At 37.7% G+C, this 20,704-nt stretch overlaps 2 non-coding genes across 2 annotated transcripts; both read right to left on the bottom strand.

Moving 5' to 3' along the window:
* Positions 1 to 382: 382 nt before the first annotated feature.
* Positions 383 to 490, bottom strand: LOC130952673 (small nucleolar RNA R71). The gene has a single exon (XR_009074851.1). It is a non-coding gene; the product is annotated as a small nucleolar RNA R71 (small nucleolar RNA).
* A 19,799-nt stretch (positions 491 to 20,289) lies between these two features.
* LOC130952032 (small nucleolar RNA R71) lies at positions 20,290 to 20,398 on the bottom strand. The gene has a single exon (XR_009074214.1). It is a non-coding gene; the product is annotated as a small nucleolar RNA R71 (small nucleolar RNA).
* Between the last annotated feature and the right edge of the window lie 306 nt (positions 20,399 to 20,704).

Raw genomic sequence — 20,704 nt, 5'->3', positions numbered from 1 at the left:
CCATGCAAACCGGGTTGGGCATGAAAGGAGGCTAATCAATCCTAATCCAGGAAACTGTGGAAGCAGTATTCAGAAACCCACCATTCATGCCAATAATTTTGAGCTAAAACCTCAGCTCATCACTTTGGTGCAAAATAATTGCTCATTTGGAGGAGGTGCTCAAGAAGACCCTAACCAATACTTGACCACCTTCTTGAGGATTTGTGACATAGTGAAGACAAATGGAGTCCACCCGGATGTCTATAGGTTGCTTTTGTTCCCCTTTTCACTCAGGAACAAGGCAACAAAGTGGCTTGAATCCTTCCCAAAAGAAAGCCTGACAGATTGGGAGGAGGTAGTGAACAAGTTTTTAGCAAGATTTTATCCTCCTCAAAAGATTAATAGGCTAAGAACTGAGGTGCAGATTTTCAGGCAACAAGATGGTGAGACACTTTATGAAGCATGGGAGAGATTCAAAGACTTGACAAGGAGATGCCCACCAGAGATGTTTAATGAGTGGGTTCAACTTCACATCTTCTATGAAGGTCTTTCCTATGAGTCAAAGAAGGATGTAGATCATTCATCAGGAGGTTCTTTAAACAAGAAGAAAACCGTTGAAGAAGCCATAGATGTCATTGAAACAGTTGCTGAGAATGACTACTTCTATGCCTCTGAAAGAAGTAACACTAAAGGAGTAATGGAGCTGAACCACATGGATGCACTGTTAGCCCAAACAAGATGATCACCAAACAGCTAGCAGATCTTACCAAGAAGGTGGAAGAGAACCAAGTTGCAGCAGCCATCACCTCATCACCAACTCATGAAGGAGTAAACATAGGAGAAGAAGGTGACTGAGAGCAAGCCAACTATGTGGAAAATTTACCTAGACAAGTCCATGATCCATACTCTAAAGCATACAACTCTGGATGGAGAAATCACCCCAACTTTGGATGGGGAAACCAACAAGACCAAGGACAAGATTCGAGACGTTCCAACTTCAACTCCAACAACAATGCCACTCATCAAAACACCTCACAGAGATATTACCAATATCCATCTAGCCAACCTTCTCAATCACCTAATCTCAACCCACCATCATCCACAGATCATAGGCTTTCAAAGATTGAGGCTCTACTTGAAAACATGTGCAGAGAAGTCCAAGATAACAAGGTGTTTAAGGAAGAAGTGCGAGCCAACATCAAGAATCAAGGAGAAAATATCAAGAGATTAGAGTCCCAAGTAGGCTATCTATCTCAACAAATTCCCAAACCCACTGATGGATTCCCTAGTGATACAGAGAAGAATCCAAGAGGAGAACCAAAGAAAGTGAGATGGGAAGAATGCAAAATGATAACCACAAGTGATGAGAAAAGTATGAATGGAGTAGAACACCTCTAAAATCACCAACAGGAAAGTCAAAAGGAAGGAAGCTGTGCAACTCCACTCACATCCAAGGAAGAGCTAAAGAAAAAGGAGGCATTGAACCCATATGCACCCTTCCCCCACAGGCTTAAAGGTGGTGTAGCAGGGAGAATATACTCAAGGTTTCTTGATATGTTTGCATCTTTAGATGTAAAAATACCATTCATTAAAGCCCTCTAACAGATGCCCTTCTACATCAAGTATATAAAGGAGCTACTAGCCAGAAAAAGTCCATTGAAGGGTGGACAAACAATCAAGATGAACAGAGATTGTAGTGCTCTCATTCAACCAGGACCACCCACAAAGAAGGAGGATCCAGGAAACTTCCACATTCCTTGTGCCATAGGAGAAACAATGATTGACAAAGGACTTTGTGACTTGGGAGCAAGCATCAACTTAATGCCTCTCTCTCTCTCATGAAAAAGCTCCAAATCAATGAACTAACTCCTACTGATGTGATTATCAGATTGGCGGACAAAACCCAAAAACAAGCAGTAGGAATAGTTGAAAATGTGCTGGTAAAGGTTGGGAGCTACTATCTTCCCACAGATTTTGTTGTTTTGGAAATGGATGAGAATCCTATCTACCCCATCATTCTGGGAAGACCTTTTCTAGCCACAGCTAGAGCACTCATAGATGTAGAACGAGGAGAGTTAGTGCTGAGAATACATGATGAGCAGCTCGCTTTCAATGTTTACAACCTCTCACAAGGAGCAGATCACAAAGACAATAAGATGATAGAAGAGCCAATCGAAGAAGCACAAACAACACAATTGGAAGCCCCATTAGTTGAGAAGCCATATAGTCAGAAAGAACCATGTTCAAAGGTGATCCAAGAGGAACCAGACCCACCAGAGTCATGCAAGATCAATAACAAGATTCCCCTGGAGAAAGAATCCATAGAAAACAAGAAAACATCAATGGAAACAAGGGAAAGAGTTCTAAGGAGATGGAGAAGCAGAAAGATACCTACAGAAGATCTCCCCTTAGGAGATGAACTTCTCAACGAGTTCACTAGAGGCAAACATACTGCAAGAGGGGAGGACTTCAAGTACCATCAACCTCTTTGACAAGAACCAAACGTCAAGCTAGTGACGCTAAAGAAGCGCTTCATGGGAGGCAACCCATGTTCTATAACCCTTTCTCTTTAAATTTCAAATAATAATAGTAATAAGACAATTTCCATGGAATTTCAATCCAACTTTGACAATTAATATAAAGTCCCTCCACATGCAACGTATAGTACATGATAAGTTTGGTGTTCAAAGCACACCAAGTGTGGTCTGAACACACCTTATGAGGAAAGTTCATTCCCCAAACTTGTTGCACCATGTGATTACAAACAAGTTTGGTGTACCAACGTGCATGCATGGGGAGTCTAATGTTTAATTGAATTGTTTTCATGGAAAGCATTTAGTTAATAGAAACAAAAAAAAGAAAAAGAAAGAGAAACATTTTAATAGTTCACACTTTTTTCCACCAAAAAGTTCAAATAACCCATTGCATTTACTGCTTGTATATAGGGAATCAAAAAGGACATTGATGGTAATTGATAGGACAATTAATACAGGGAGATTCGGCCACTACACCAAGGGAATTTTACACTTGTCTTCATAGGGAATGTCCTTGGAGTTGTTGCCATGCAACATGGGGAATGAATGACTTTGGAGACCGAACCAAGAACCTCATAAAAGAGGTGATCCATGTGATAATCCAATCTCAAAACCCCAACCGTCCACTATCAAAACAACACCATCAATCCACACCATTCAACAATTGCCATCCCTATATATAAACCCCTTCACACAACCCTTCCGTACACACCCTGTATCCCCATTCTTTTCTTTTCACTTATTTCTCTCAGCCATACACACTTCACGTGCACCTTATATACTCACCTCTTCTTTTCTCTCTTCAAAACTCATTTCTTCAAGACTCATTCTACTTCAACCCAACTGAACTCCATCTTCAACCCCTTAGCCTCTAATATTCAATTCTCACTCATGGCAGCATCAAACGTCAAGAGGCAAAATGGAAAAGAACCAATGGAGCAGCCCTCCTTCGACACTGGGAAATTCAAAACAGCCTTCCATGAGCTCAAATTCGAGCGAATAAAGGAAAAGAAGATATTGCCCAAATCAACCTTTCAATTCGATAAAAATGAGTGTCCACAAATTCAGGAGAAGATTGAAAAGAGGGGTTGGGAAAAGCTCACTAACCCGGAAGCAAGGGCAAATGCAAACCTCATCAGAGAATTTTATGCAAATGTGGTTAGAGAAGATAAGACCACAGCCTCCACCTTCAAGAGTTATGTAAGAGGAATAGAGGTGGATTTTAGCCCCAATGCAATCATTAGAGTTCTCCATTTGAAATCCCCACGTTTTGTTGAGCTTGGTTACCAAGAAAGAATAGATAAAGGTGCCGACAATGATGAATTGGAGGAGATTGTGGGTGATATATGTGATGAGCGGATAATTTATACGCTTTTTGGCATTGTTTTTAGGTAGTTTTTAGTAAGTTTAAGCTACTTTTAGGGATGTTTTCATTAGTTTTTATGTTAAATTCACATTTCTGGACTTTACTATGAGTTTGTGTATTTTTCTGTGATTTCAGGTAATTTCTGGTTGAAATTGAGGGACTTGAGCAAAACTCTGAAAAAGGCTGACAAAAGGACTGCTGATGTTGTTGGAATCTGACCTCCCTGCACTCGAAATAAATTTTCTGGAGCTACAGAACTCCAATTGGCGTGCTCTCAATGACGTTGGAAAGTAGACATCCAGAGCTTTCCAGAAATATATAATAGTCCATACTTTATTCGGAAATTGACGACATAACTTGGCGTTGAACGCCAAGTACATGCTGCTGTCTGGAGTTAAACGCCAGAAACACGTCATGATCCGGAGTTGAATGCCCAAAACACGTTATAACTTGGAGTTCAACTCCAATAAAAGCCTCAGCTCGTGGATAGACCAATCTTAGCCCAAACATACACCAAGTGGGCCCCGGAAGTGGATTTATGCATCAATTACTTACTCATGTAAACCCTAGTAGCTAGTTTATTATAAATAGGACTTTTTACTAGTGTATTAGACATCTTGGGACGATTAGTTCTCAGATCATGGGGGCTGGCCATTCGGCCATGCCTGAACCTTTCACTTATGTATTTTCAACGGTGGAGTTTCTACACACCATAGATTAAGGGTGTGGAGCTCTGCTGTACCTCAAGTTTCAATACAATTACTATTATTTTCTATTCAATTCTCTTTTATTCTTATTCCAAGATATACGTTGCACAACACTTTGATGAATGTGATAATCCATGACACTCATCATCATTCTCACCTATGAACGCGCATGATTGACAACCACTTCCGTTCTACTTTAGGCCGGGCGCATATCTCTTAGATTCCCCAACAGAATCTTCGTGGTATAAGTTAGATAGATGGCGGCATTCATGAGGATCCGGAAAGTCTAAACCTTGTCTATGGTATTTCGAGTAGGATTCTGGGATTGAATGACTGTGACGAGCTTCAAACTCCTGAAGTCTGGGCGTGATGACAAACGCAAAAGAATCAAGGGATTCTATTCCAACCTGATTGAGAACCGACAGATGATTAGCCGTGCTGTGACAGAGCATAGGACCATTTTCACTGAGAGGATGGGATGTAGCCATTGACAACGGTGATGCCCTACATACAGCTTGCCATGGAAAGGAGTAAGAAGGATTGGATGAAAGCAATAAGAAAGTAGAGATTCGAAAGGATTCTAGCATCTCCACACGCCTATCTGAAATTCCCACTATTGATTTACATAAGTATTTCTATCCTATTTTATTTTCTGTTTATTTTTATTAATCATATTTGATTTTCTAAATTCCATAATTTTATCCTCCTGACTGGGATTTACAAGATGACCATAGCTTGCTTCATACCAACAATCTCTGTGGGATCGACCTTTACTCACGTAAGGTATTACTTGGACGACCCAGTACACTTGCTGGTTAGTTGAACGAGTTGTGTCCACACATAGGTGCCATAATAATGATTCCATACAACAACAAAGATACTACATTGATGTGATCACAATTTCGTCCACCAAGTTTTTGGCGCCGTTGCCGGGGATTGTTCGAGTATGGACAACTGACGGTTCATCTTGTGCTCAGATTAGTAATTTTCTTTTCAAAAATCTTTTTCAAATTTTTCTTATCTTTTTCGTTTTTCCTAACTTTATTTTCGAAAAAAAATAAAAAATCCAAAAAAAATTAGAAAATCATAAAAATCAAAAATATTTTGTGTTCTGTTTGAGTCTTGAGTCAATTTTTAAGTTTGGTGTCAATTGCATGCTTTAAAAACTTTTCTTGCATTTTTCGAAAATTCCATGCATTCATAGTGTTCTTCATGATCTTCAAGTTGTTCTTGACAAGTCCTCTTGTTTGATCTTGATGTTTTCTTGTTTTGTGTTGTTGTTATTTTTCATATGCATTTTTTGTTGTTAGAGTCCATGCATTAAAGACTTCTAAGTTTGGTGTCTGCATGTTTTCTTTGCATCAAAATTTTTCAAAATTATGGTCTTGATGTTCAACATGATCTTCAAAGTATTCTTGTGTTCATCTTGACCATTCATAATGTTCTTGCATGCATCTTTGTTTGATCCAAAATTTTTATGTTTTGGGTCATTTTGTGTTTTTCTCTCTCTTCTAAGTTTGGTGTCTTGCATGTTTTCTTTGCATCAAAAATTTTTCAAAATTATGGTCTTGATGTTCAACATGATCTTCAAAGTATTCTTGGTGTTCATCTTGACATTCATAATGTTCTTGGGTTGTTTGTGTTTTTCTCTCTCCTCATTAAAAATTCAAAAATAAAAAAAAATATCTTTTCCTTATTTTTTCGAAAATTTGAGTTGACTTGGTCAAAAAATTTTTAAAAATTAGTTGTTTCTTACAAGTCAAGTCAAAATTTCAATTTTAAAAATCTTATCTTTTCAAAATCTTTTTCAAAAATTATATCCTTTTCATTTTTTTTTCTATTTTTCGAAAATTTCAAAAATCTTTTTCAAAATATTTTCAAAATCTTTTTCTTATCTTTATATCATATTTTCGAAATTACACTAACAATTAATGTGATTGATTCAAAAATTTGAAGTTTGTGAACCTTTAAATTCTAGAATCCTATCTTGTAGTTTCTTGTTAGTTAAGTCATTTTAAAAATTAAATCTTTTTCAAAATATCTTTTTCTTAAAATTTTTATCTTATCTTTTTATCTCATCCTTCTCAAAATTTTATCTTTTTCAGAATTTGATTTTAAAATATCTTATCTAACTTCTTATCTTCTTATCTTTTCAAATTTGATTTCAAATCTTTTTCAATCAACTAACTAACTTTTTGTTTGTTTCTTATCTTTTTCAAAACCACCTAACTACTTTTCCCTCTCTAATTTTCGAAAATACCTCTCTCTTTTTTTCAAAAATTCTTTTTAATTGTTTTAAATTTTAATTTTAATCTTATTTTATAGTTAATTTTCGAAAATTACTAACTCCTTTTCAAACTTATTTTTGAAATTCTCCCTCCCTTTTCTTATTCTATTTAATTATTTAATTGCTAACACTTCTCTTCACCTCTCTTCATCTAAAAATCCGAACCATTCCCCTTTCTTTACCCCCTCTCTTTTTCTACTAACACAAAGGAATCTTTATACTGTGACATAGAGGATTCCTCTTTCTTTTCTTGTTTTCTTCTCTTTCATATGAGCAGGAACAGGGAAAAAGGCACTCTTGTTGAAATTGATCCTGAACCTGAAAGGACTCTGAAAAGGAAACTAAGAGAAACTAAATTACAACAATCCAGAAACAACCTTTCAGAAATTTTCGAACAAGAGAAGGAGATGGCAGCCGAAAATAATAATAATGCAAGGAGAATGCTTGGTGACTTCACAAAGCCAACGTCCAAATTTGATGGAAGAAGCATCTCCATTCCTGCCATTAGAGCCAATAATTTTGAGCTTAAGCCTTAACTAGTTGCTTTAATGCAACAAAACTGCAAGTTTTATGGACTTCCATCTGAAGATCCTTATCAGTTTTTAACTGAGTTCTTGCAGATCTGTGAGACTGTAAAGACGAATGGAGTTGATCCTGAAGTCTACAGACTCATGCTTTTCCCTTTTGCTGTAAGAGACAGAGCTATAATATGGTTGGATTCACAACCTAAGGATAGCCTGGATTCTTGGGATAAGCTGGTCACTGCCTTCTTGGATAAATTCTTTCCTCCTCAAAAGCTGAGCAAGCTGAGAGTGGATGTTCAAACCTTCAAACAAAAAGATGGTGAATCCCTCTATGAAGCTTGGGAAAGATACAAGCAGCTGACCAAAAGATGTCCATCTGACATGTTTTCAGAATAGACCATATTAGATATATTCTATTATGGTCTATCTGAATTTTCGAAAATGTCATTGGACCATTCTGCAGGTGGATCTATTCACCTAAAGAAAACGCCTGAAGAGGCTCAAGAACTCATTGACATGGTTGCAAACAACCAATTCATGTACACTTCTGAGAGGAATTCCGTGAATAATGGGATACCTCAGAAGAAAGGAGTTCTTGAAATTGATACTCTGAATGCCATATTGGCTCAGAACAAAGTGTTGACTCAACAGGTCAACATGATCTCTCAAAATCTGAATGGATGGCAACATGCATCCAATAGTACTAAAGAGGCAGCTTCTGAAGAAGCTTATGATCCTGAGAACCCTGCCATGGCAGAGGTTAATTACATGGGTGAACCTTATGGAAACACCTATAACTCATCATGGAGAAATCATCCAAATTTCTCATGGAAGGATCAACAAAAGCCTCAACAAGGCTTTAACAATGGTGGACGCAACAGGCTGAGCAATGGCAAGCCTTTTCCATCATCTTCTCAGCAACAGACAGAGAATTCTGAACAAAACACTTCTAATTTAGCCAATCTAGTCTCTGATCTGTCAAAGGCCACTTTCAGTTTCATGAGTGAAACAAGATCCTCCATTAGAAATCTGGAGGCACAAGTGGGCCAGCTGAGTAAGAAAGTCATTGAAAATCCTCCCAATATTCTCCCAAGCATACAGAAGAGAATCCAAAAGGAGAGTGCAAGGCCATTGATATAATCAATGTGGCCGAATGCACAAGGGAGGAGGAGGACGAAAATCCTAGTGAGGAAGACCTCCTAGGACGTCCCTCAAGCAAGAAGGAGTTTCCTATTAAGGATCCAAAGGAATCTGAGGCTCATATAGAGACCATAAAGATTCCATTAAATCTTCTTCTGCCATTCATGAGCTCTGAAGACTATTCTTCCTCTGAAGAGGATGAAGATGTGACTGGAGAGCAAGTTGCTCAATATTTAGGAGCTATCATGAAGCTGAATGCCAAGTTGTTTGGTAATGAGACTTGGGAAAGTGAACCTCCCTTGCTCATTAGTGAACTAGATACTTGGATTCAGCAAATTCTACCTTAAAAGAAACAAGATCCTGGCAAGTTCTTAATACCTTGTACCATAGGCACCATGACCTTTGAAAAAGCTCTGTATGATCTGGGGTCAGGGATAAATCTTATGCCACTCTCTGTAATGGAGAAGCTGGGGATCATTGAGGTACAACCTGCCTTGTTCTCATTACAATTGGCAGACAAGTCATTGAGACAAGCTTATGGAATAGTAGAGGACGTGTTAGTAAAGGTTGAAGGCCTTTACATCCCTGCTGATTTCATAATCTTAGACACTAGGAAGGAAGAGGATGATTGCATCATCCTTGGAAGACCTTTCCTAGCCACAGCAGGAGCTGTGATAGATGTCAACAGAGGTGAATTAGTCCTTCAATTGAATGGGGACTACCTTGTGTTTAAGGCACATGGCCATCCCTCTATGACAAAAGAGAGTAAGCATGAAGAGCTTCTCTCAGTTCAGAGTCAAGAAGAGCCCACACAGTCAAACTCTAAGTTTGGTGTTGTGAGGCCACAACCAAACTCTAAGTTTAGTGTTAAGACCCCATATCCAAACTCTAAGTTTGGTGTTGGGACTATACAACATTGACCTGATCACCTTGTGGCTCCATGAGAGCCACTGTCAAGCTATTGACATTAAAGAAGTGCTTGTTGGGAGGCAACCCAATTTTATTTATCTAATTTTATTTTATTGTATTGTTATTTTGTGTTTTATTAGGTACATGATCATGAGGAGTCACGAAAAAAATCATAAAAATTAAAAACAGAATCAAAAACAGCAGAAGAAAAAAATCACACCCTGGAGGAAGCACAGGCTGGCGTTGAACGCCAGTAATATGCATCTGGCCGGCGTTCAACGCCAGAACAGAGCATCATTCTGGCGCTGAACGCCAGAAACAAGCAACATTCTGGCGCTGAACGCCAGGAATATGCCTAGAGAGGAAAAGCTGGCGCTGAACGCCAGTAACAAGCATGAAACTGGCGTTCAACGCCAGAAACATGCTTTACATGGGCGTTGAACGCCCAGAATGTGCACCACTCGGCGTTTAAACGCCAGAATGGTGTGCAAAGGCATTTTACATGCCTATTTGGTGCAGGGATGGAATTCCTTGACACCTCAGGATCTGTGGACCTCACAGGATCCCTACCTACCTCGCCCTCTCTCTCTCCATTCATGGTCATCCTTTCTGTTTTTCATTCACCACCTACATCTATCCGCTCTTCCCCTTACACCCCACCTACCTTTAAAATTTAAATTCTCTTTCCCACCCAATCCCACCCATATAGCCGAATACACACATCCCTCAATCTCCTCCATATCTTCTTCTTATTCTTCATCTTTTCTTTCTTCTCTTGCTCGAGGGCAAGCAATTTTCTAAGTTTGGTGTGGTAAAAGCATAGCTTTTGCTTTTCCATAACCATTAATAGCACCTAAGGCCAGAGACATTCAAAAAAAAAAGAAGAAGAGAAAAAAAAGGGAAGACAAAAGCTTCCACCTCTGAGTCATGGGAGATGGAAAGACTCATGTAAAGGGTTTATAGCTCAGTGGTAGAATATTTGACTGCAAATCAAGAGATCTCTGAGATACCTCAGGGGATAAATTGTCCTTCACACAAATATTGGAAGCAACTAAGGGTAGGAACACCAAAATTACTAGGAATCATTCAACAGAAGCAAGGAAGAGACATAGAGGAGCTCAAAGAGCACCATTGGTTCTTCAAGAAGGCGCCACCCTCACTAAGGTGGACTCATTCCTTGTTCTTATTTCTCTGTTTTTTTATTTTTTATGCTTCATGTTTATTTATATTTTGTGTCTCTACTTCATGATCATTAATGTTTAGTAACTATGTCTTAAAGCTATGAATAAAATTTATTAATCCTTCACCTCTCTTAAAAGAAAATATGCTTTAATTCAAAAGAACAAGAAGTACATGAATTTCGAATTTATCCTTGAATTTAATTTAATTATATTGATGTGGTGACAATACTTTTTGTTTTCTGAATGAATGCTTGAACAGTGCATATTTTTGATCTTGTTGTTTATGAATGTTAAAATTGTTGGCTCTTGAAAGAATGATGAACAAAGAGAAATGTTATTGATGATCTGAAAAATCATGAAATTGATTCTTGAAGCAAGAAAAAGCAGTGAATAGCAAAAGGCAAAAAAAAAATATTTAGAAAGAAAAAGAAAAAGCAAGCAGAAAAAGCCAATAGCCCTTAAAACCAAAAGGCAAGGGTAAAAAGGATCCAAGGCTTTGAGCATCAATGGATAGGAGGGCCCAAGGAAATAAAATCCAGGCCTAAGCGGCTAAACCAAGTTGTCCCTAACCATGAGCTTATGTTATGAAGGTCCAAGTGAAAAACTTGAGACTGAGTGGTTAAAGTCGTGATTCAAAGCAAAAGAGTGTGCTTAAGAGCTCTGGACACCACTAACTGGGGACTCTAGCAAAGCTGAGTCACAATCTGAAAAGGTTCACCCAGTTATGTGTCTGTGGCATTTATGTATCCGGTGGTAATACTGGAAAACAAAGTGCTTAGGGCCACGGCCAAGACTCATAAGTAGCTGTGTTCAAGAATCAACATGCTTAACTAGGAAAGTCAATAACACTATCCAAAATTCTAAGTTCCTAGAGAAGCCAATCATTCTAAACTTCAAAGGAAAAAGTGAGATGCCAAAACTGTTCAGAAGCAAAAAGCTACAAGTCCCGCTCATCTAATTATAGTTAATATTCATTGATATTCTGGAATTCATAGTATATTCTCTTCTTTTTATCCTATTTGATTTTCAGTTGCTTGGGGACAAGCAACAATTTAAGTTTGGTGTTGTGATGAGCGGATAATTTATACGCTTTTTGGCATTGTTTTTAGGTAGTTTTTAGTAAGTTTAAGCTACTTTTAGGGATGTTTTCATTAGTTTTTATGTTAAATTCACATTTCTGGACTTTACTATGAGTTTGTGTGTTTTTCTGTGATTTCAGGTAATTTCTGGTTGAAATTGAGGGACTTGAGCAAAACTTTGAAAAAGGCTGACAAAAGGACTGCTGATGCTGTTGGAATCTGACCTCCCTGCACTCGAAATAGATTTTCTGGAGCTACAGAACTCCAATTTGCGCGCTCTCAACGGCGTTGGAAAGTAGACATCCAGATCTTTCCAGAAATATATAATAGTCCATACTTTATTCGGAAATTGACGATGTAACTTGGCGTTGAACGCCAAGTACATGCTGCTGTCTGGAGTTAAACGCCAGAAACACGTCATGATCCGGAGTTGAACGCCCAAAACACGTTATAACTTGGAGTTCAACTCCAATAAAAGCCTCAGCTCTTGGATAGACCAATCTTAGCCCAAACATACACCAAGTGGGCCCCGGAAGTGGATTTATGCATCAATTACTTACTCATGTAAACCCTAGTAGCTAGTTTATTATAAATAGGACTTTTTACTAGTGTATTAGACATCTTGGGACGATTAGTGCTCAGATCATGGGGGCTGGCCATTCGGCCATGCCTGAACCTTTCACTTATGTATTTTCAACGGTGGAGTTTCTACACACCATAGATTAAGGGTGTGCAGCTCTGCTGTACCTTAAGTTTAAATACAATTACTATTATTTTCTATTCAATTCTCTTTTATTCTTATTCCAAGATATACGTTGCACAACACTTTGATGAATGTGATGATCCGTGACACTCATCATCATTCTCACCTATGAACGCGCATGATTGACAACCACTTCCGTTCTACCTTAGGCCGGGCGCATATCTCTTAGTTTCCCCAATAGAATCTTCGTGGTATAAGTTAGATAGATGGCGGAATTCATGAGGATCCGGAAAGTCTAAACCTTGTCTATGGTATTCCGAGTAGGATTCTGGGATTGAATGACTGTGACGAGCTTCAAACTTCTGAAGGCTGGGCGTGATGACAAACGCAAAAGAATCAAGGGATTCTATTCCAACCTGATTGAGAACCGACAGATGATTAGCCGTGCTGTGACAGAGCATAGGACCATTTTCACTGAGAGGATGGGATGTAGCCATTGACAATGGTGATGCCCTACATACAGCTTGCCATGGAAAGGAGTAAGAAAGATTGGATGAAAGCAATAAGAAAGTAGAGATTCGAAAGGATTCTAGCATCTCCACACGCCTATCTGAAATTTCCACTATTGATTTACACAAGTATTTCTATCCTATTTTATTTTCTGTTTATTTTTATTAATCATATTTGATTTTCTAAATTCCATAATTTTATCCTCTTGACTGGGATTTACAAGATGACCATAGCTTGCTTCATACCAACAATCTCTGTGGGATCGACCCTTACTCACGTAAGGTATTACTTGGACGACCCAGTACACTTGCTGGTTAGTTGAACGGAGTTGTGTCCACACATAGGTGCCATAATAATGATTCCATACAACAACAAAGAATACTACATTGATGTAATCACAATTTCGTCCACCAATATGCACTGTGGGATCTGACTGGGAAAGGTATGCAGATAAGAGACCCCGGTTCATCAGGAGAGGAGACCTCATCCCGGATGCCAAAGCTTGGTTTGAGCTTGTGCGATGATCTATCCTTCCAGCAGCAAATAATTCTGAGGTCAATATCACTCGAGCTACCATGGTACATTGCTTGATAAAGGGTGGAAGCATTAAGGTGCACGAAATTATAGCTGAAGGAATCCAAGAATCAGCCGAGAAAAAGGATTCAGGTGCCAGACTTTGGTACCCCAGCACCATCCTTAGATTATGCAAGAAAGCCAAGGTAGTCTTTGAGTACAACAATCCAACTTGGCTAGGTCTTGGGAGATCACTTACACTCCAATGCATAACTCATGTGACCCCAGCTCAACAGGAGAAAAGACCCCATCTAAAGAAGAGGACATCAGAAGGGGCACAAGAGGAAGAGCCTCTCCAAGAAAAACCCCAACCCACGGAATATCATCAAGAAGGATATCATGACCCAACCGATATCAACTTGGGTCACATCCGAGGAGCCATTGATGATTTGTCAAGGCTATACATGGAAGGACAAGAACAACAACTGCAACTTCAATCTCAGAGAATGGATCGCCAAGAGGAAATGCTAACAAATTGGATGAATCAACAGAGGGAATGGCAGAAACAGCTAATGGAGCAACAACAAGAGCACTATTCCCAACTTACTCAAGCCTTCAATCGAGTGTCTGAAAGGCAAGAAAGTCAAGATAAACGCCTCCAGGAACTCAACCAACGCCAGATGAATCAAATGAAAGCATTCAACAAATTCAGCGTGCTAAATGAAGGAAGGCAACTGCACCGAGAAGAATTCAGCATCAACACTCAGGCAAAGCTAAACTATGTGGTTGAGCATATGCATCACCTACACCCGGACATCCCAAATTATGAGGCAGTTCGCAAGAACTTAACTGAACAAGAAGAAGGGAAGGTGAAACAGCAAAAGGAAGCATTAAAGAAGAAGATGGAGGATGCCGGATTCTGGAAAAAGTTGATGGGAAAGCGTAAAGGGAATGGAAACTCAAGTAATCAAGGAGAATCCCAAGGGAGCAGAAGAGAATGAGCAGACCAACAAGTGAAAGGTGGTGAAGTTCCTTCTTAGTTTACCTTCCTTTTCAAAGCTTTAAATAAGGAAAATCATGTATGAAATAGAACATACTTCCATGGTAGCTTAGGATTTTCAATTCTGTCTTTAATTCTCCTTGTTTAAGTCTATGTTATTGAGCCTAAGGTCTTGAATGCTCACTGTCATCTTGCCTACATGTATGCTTGTCTCTTTAAGTTAATCAAAAAGAAAATATTATGGAAAGAACAAGAATGGAGTCATTTTGTGAAGTGCATTCTAAGTGTTTGTGGTAGGATGATTAGTAAGCTAAGTTGGTTCACCAAGAAATGAAAGAAAGCAACTATCCATCCTAAGTCATAAATTTGAGACATATTCCTTGAGGCTAGCAAAATAATAAGATCCCAACAAGAAAAAAAAAGAGTAATACAAGTGAAAATAAGAAAGGGAACACAAAAAGGAACAATGCTAGGCACCAAGGGTTGTGAAACTGAGGCATGTGTCTGTGGTGTTTATGTACAAGGGATATACTTGGATGAATAAGCTCTTAGGGGTGCCTTATTACTTGGTAACTTGGATTAACTAATCCGGGATTATCAGCTGAAAGTCCACTATCAAGAGTAACCCTTGTTACAGAGCACTTAGTAAACCAAAGAGGTGCTGGACACCAAGGTCTGAAGAAAGAAAGAATAACAAACCATGTGCCTGTGGTGTGTATGTATGAGGGAAAGAGACTTGAGGGAGTAAGTCTTTAGGGGTGTCTTAACACCTAGCACCTTAAAACCAACTGGTTTGGGAGTGTTAGCTGAAAGCTTATCATAAAAAGTCGCCCTCTTATAGAGCACTTAGCCAAAAGAAAAATGTAATAAGCTTAAAGAGAAGGATCAATAAGAAAGAGGCCTCAAGGGATGCAATTAAGAGAGTGACTAGGGATTTGATAAAGGCTTGAAACCTAAAAGGAAAGAACCTAAGTTGCTATGCATGAAACTCCATGAACCATGAATGTTATTCCCATCTTTTCTTCTTGTTCTTTTATTTCATTTTTCTTATGCTTCAGTACTTGCTTAGGGACAAGCAAGCTTTAAGTTTGGTGTTGTGATGACAGGGCATCTAGGCCAATTTCACTGACCTTTTCTTTACTGTTTTAGGGTAGTTTCATGCATTTTCCTAGTAAACAAGGCAAGTTTTGGGTGAAAATACACTTACACCTTCATTCAAGCAACTATTGTGAATTTTGCATGATTTCATGAGATTTTTGCCAGAATTACATGGTATTTTAATGATGCATAATCTCATGATTTTGGCTAGAGCTTTGATGCACTTTAATTGCTTGATTTCAGGACAAATGAAGCATGGAAGAATCACGTTAGCATTCACGTTAACTTAGTTAACGTGACTACTAATGTGGGATGGCAATTGGCTTGCAACGTTAATGAGAAAAGTGATCACCAATAACGCCTGCGAAGCCATTCATAGCCTACGTTAAGAGCCACGTTAACTAAGTTAACGTGGTACTTAACGTAGAAGGAAAGGAGGACTCCACGTTAATGAGAAACGTGAACTCCAATAACGTTTATCCTCAATGTTAGTGGTAAAAGTGAACACCACTAACGCTGGAAAACTAGGCAATGCCCCACGTTAAGAGTCACGTTAACTAAGTTAACGTGAACTCTAACGTGGACAAGGATCAACAATGCCAACGTTAGTGACACTCACTTTTGTCACTAACGTTAGATCATTTTCATTGCATGCGTTAACTCTCACGTTAATATTGTTAACGTGAAAGTTAACGTGGAGTGGGGTGCAAAGAACCAACATTAGTGACACTCACTTTTGTCACTAACGTTGGAAGATGGCTTCATTACTACGTTAAAAGCCATGTTAACTTAGTTAACATGGGTTCTAACGTAGGGGATTAAGGCAATTAGAGCGTTAGTGACAAAGGTGAGTGTCACTAACGCTCTCGAAGGTGATAGGTGCCCACGTTAAGAGCTACGTTAGCTAAGCTAACGTAAGACCTAACGTAGGAGGCAAAAGGCAAGCAATGTTAATGGGAAAAGTGATTCCCATTAACGTTTGCGAAAAGGGGCACAAGCCAACGTTAATGGGAAAAGTGAGTCCCATTAACGTTGGCCAAGAATTGAAAAGGAACGTTAGAAGTCACGTTAAGACTTCTAACGTTGAGAATAACGTGGGCATATAAGGGTGGAACGTTAGTGGAAAAGGTGAATGCCACTAATGTTCTCGCACCCAGAAATGTATTCCACGATTAATCTCACTAAATGCCCAAGCCTAATTCATATTTCTCTGCAAGCTGGAACCACTAAAGATGAGAATTGCTTCAACTCAAGGTCCAAAGCCCACATCCAAGACTTGAAGAACTCACTAGAAGATCATGAAGAGTAGTATATATAGGAGTAGTTTTGAACTAGATAAAAACTTTTGCATCTTGGAGAACTACTCTCTGCATATTTACTTTTCTGTACTTCTAGCATGGATTCTTCTTTTCTCCCATTTTTGATTCCTAGAGCTATGAACAACTAAACCCAATGATCTCTTCATTTCTGATCTTACCCATTCTCTTTAATTTCTGCTATTTACTTTTATGAGCATTGCCCCAATTCCCCATCTAAGATTTTGCACTTTAATTTCTACTATTTACTTTCTAGTCATTTAAATTTCTACATCTCAATCTAAATTCTGTTTAGCTCAACTAGCATATTCTTCTAACTAAAGTTGCTTGACCAATCAATTCTTGTGGGATTCGACCTCACTCTATAGTGAGTTTTACTTAACGATAATTCAGTATACTTGCCGAAGGGAGATTTGTTGAGAGACAAGTTTCCATGCATCACCCTATTCTGGTGTCCAACGCCAAAAGGAGAAGATAACAGTGTTGGACACCCAGGAAGGACCCCCTAGCCAGCGTTCAACACCCTAGAGGCCTTCTAGCACGTGAATCTCAATCAAGCTCAACTCAAACACTCACCAAGTGAGCCCCAGAAGTGGATTTTAGTACTAAAAGACTGTTCCCTTCTTATGTAATCCTTAGTCATCAACTTAATATTTAATTAAGAACTTTTACATTCTAGAGAGGACCTGTCATATTTCGTTTACCATTGTATTTTCTATCAGTATGAGTTTCTAAACCTCCTAGGTTGAGGGGAGAAGCTCTGCTGAGTTTTATGGATTAATAAAGTACTACTGTTCTATCTCAATTCGTGTTTGAATCTCTATTCTAAGATGTATATCCGTTCTTCATCATTATGAATACGTTGAACCGGCACAAGGTTATCTCATTCTAAAAGGGTTCAGAGTGAGTCTTTCATCGGACAATGATGAACCACCGGCTTGATCTTACATCTCTTAGACGGCTAATCCACGACTTTGTTGGGGACTTCTCGAGACACTAGTTCAGTCGAGGTATGGGGAGATTAGAGTCTTTGTGGTAGAGGCTAGAACCAAAGGTGCAGTATTCTCTGATCCGGAAGATTTGACCTTGTCTGTGGTGTTTTAAGTAGGATCACGAAAGATTATGAACTGTAGGAGCTTCACCTTCAATCAGACTGGATCCGCACTAACCCTGGGGTTCAGATCTAGAGGAGCATTGGCGATGTCTTAAGAAGGACGTCAATCACATATAGCCTGCCATAGAGAAAATCATTCAAAGTTGGAGTAGACAGTAAGACTGGAGTAATCCAGAAGAACAAAGCATCTCCAAGCCTTAACCATCTTCATATCATTGCTTTCACCATCAATTGATTAACATTTTATTTATTTTCTTCTCATGCGAATTAAACAAACAAACAACTCTTCTATTCACTTGATTAAGATCTACAAGATAACCATAGCTTGCTTCAAATCATAATCCTCATGGGATCGACCCTGACTCACTCAAGTATTACTTGGATAGCCCAGTGCACTTGCTGGTTTAGTTGTACGAAGCGTGGAAATTCGTGCACCAAGTTTTTGGTGCGGTTGTCGGGGAATTGTTTGGGTTTGGACAACTGACGTATTATCTTGTTGCTTAGATTAGGTAATTTCCTTTTCTTTACAGGTTTAGTTTTATTTTATCTGAGTCTTTTATTTTCTTCTTTTTTGAAAAAATCAAAAAAAAATTCAAAAACCTTTTCTTTTCTTTATTTAATCTTTATTTTTAGTTTGAGTCTTTTGTTTGTATTCTTGTTAAATTTTTGAATTTCTTGAGTCCTTTTTTAGAAAGTTTTCAAAAATAGTGTCTTTTATTTGAGTTTTGTTTCAATCTTTAAGTTTGGTGTCTTCTTGTGTCTTTTCTTTTTAAAATTTTTGAAAATTGTGTCCTTGATTTTCAAAATTTTTAAGTTTGGTGTCTCTGTGTTTTTTTTTTAATTTTTGCATAGTAGTGTTTTTAGATCTAGAAATTTTAAATTTGGTGTCTTTTTGTTGTTTTTCTCTTTCTTTATTAAATTCAAAAATCAAAAAAATAAAATATCTTTTCTTAACTTTATCTTAATTTTCGAAAATTACAACCAATTTTTCAAAATTTAATTTCAAAATCATTATCTTATCTTATCTTATCTTAGTTTTAAATTTGAAATTCAAATATTTTCAAAAATCATATCTTTCTCAAATTACTATCTTATCTTTCTTTAAAATTCAAAAATCTTATCTTATCTTATCTTATTTCAAATTCAAATTTTAAAATTCAATTTCAAAATTCAAAATTTAAATTTAAAATTTCAAAATTCAAATTTCAAAATCAATTTTTTTTCAAAAATAAAATTTCAAATCTTATCTTTTTCAAATCTTTTTCAAATCGTTTCAAATTCTTATCTTATCTTTTTTAATTTCAAATTTCAAAATCAATTTTTTTTAATCTTTTCAATTTCTATCTTATCTTTTCTAATTTCATATTTTAAATTCAAATATTTTCTTATCTTGTTTTCAAATCTTTTCTTAATTAGTTACTTATTTTCTCTTTCTTCTTTTTCAAAACTTCCTAACTAATTCTTCTCTCTCCTAATTTTTGAAAATCCTTCCTCTATTTCTCTATCTTCTTTTTTGAAATTAATAATTTAATTTTCAAATATTTTTAATTAATTAGCTTCTATTTTTGGATTTCATTAATAAATAAAATAAAAATAAAATTATTTTAATTCTTGTTTCTCTTTTCACTTTTAATTTTCGAATTCTCTACTTCTCATAGCCGAAATCTTCTTCTCCTTCTTCTATCTTTATTCTTTTTTTCTTTCTTCTTCACATCTCACAAGGAGTCCTCTGTTCTTAAACATAAAACTCCCATTCTCCTTCTTTCTTGGCTTCTTTTTCTTGTTTATGACCAGGAACAGGGATAAAGAGCCTCTCTTTAATCTTGATCCTAAACCTGAGAGGACGTTAAGGAGGAGCTTACAACAAGCCAAAGTACAACACTCCAAAAGTAATCTCTCAGAAAATTTCAAACAAAAAGTTGACAACACGGCAGACGAGGCCAATCATGAAGGAGAGGCAAGAAAGGTTCTTGGTGATTACACCATACCTACCTCTGACTTCTATGGTAAAAGTATCTCTATACCTGCCATTGGAGCTAACAACTTTGAGCTTAAGCCTCAGTTTGTTTCTCTTCTGCAACAGAATTGCAAGTTCCATGGACTTCCACTGGAAGATCTACATCATTTCCTAGATGAATTTTTGCAAATCTGTGACACTGTTAAGACCAATGGAGTGGATCCTGAGGTCTTCAGACTTATGCTCTTTCCCTTTACTATTAGAGACAGAGCTAAAATATGGTTGGACTCTCAACCTAAAGAAAGCTTAGACTCTTGGGAAAAGCTGGTCAATGCTTTCTTGGCCAAATTCTTTCTTTCTCGAAGGATAAGCAAAATCAGAGTGGAATTTTAAACCTTCAGACAAAAAGAAGGTGAATCCCTCTATGAAGTTTAGGAAAGATACAAGCAATTGATCAGGATGTGTCCTCCTAACATGCACTCAGAATGGTTTATCCTAAGTATCTTCTATGATGGTCTTTTTGAGATGTCCAAAATATCATTGGAGAGCTCTGCAGGTGGATCACTCCACTTGAAAAAAATGCCTGAAAAGGCAAGAGAATTCATTAAAATGGTTGCAAACAACCAATTCATGTACACCTCTGAGAGAAATTCTGTGAATAATGAGGTCCCTCAGAAGAAATGAGTTCTTGAAGTTGACACTCTAAATGCCATATTAGCTCTGAACAAGATCATAACCCAACAGGTTAATATGATCTCTCAGCATTTGAATGGAATGCAAGCTGCAG

Source organism: Arachis stenosperma, chromosome 9 (genome assembly GCF_014773155.1).
Source record: "Arachis stenosperma cultivar V10309 chromosome 9, arast.V10309.gnm1.PFL2, whole genome shotgun sequence".
In the NCBI taxonomy this organism is placed as follows: domain Eukaryota; kingdom Viridiplantae; phylum Streptophyta; class Magnoliopsida; order Fabales; family Fabaceae; genus Arachis; species Arachis stenosperma.
The sequence above is the reverse complement of the archived record's forward strand: the minus strand, read 5'-3'. Positions and strand labels throughout refer to the sequence as shown.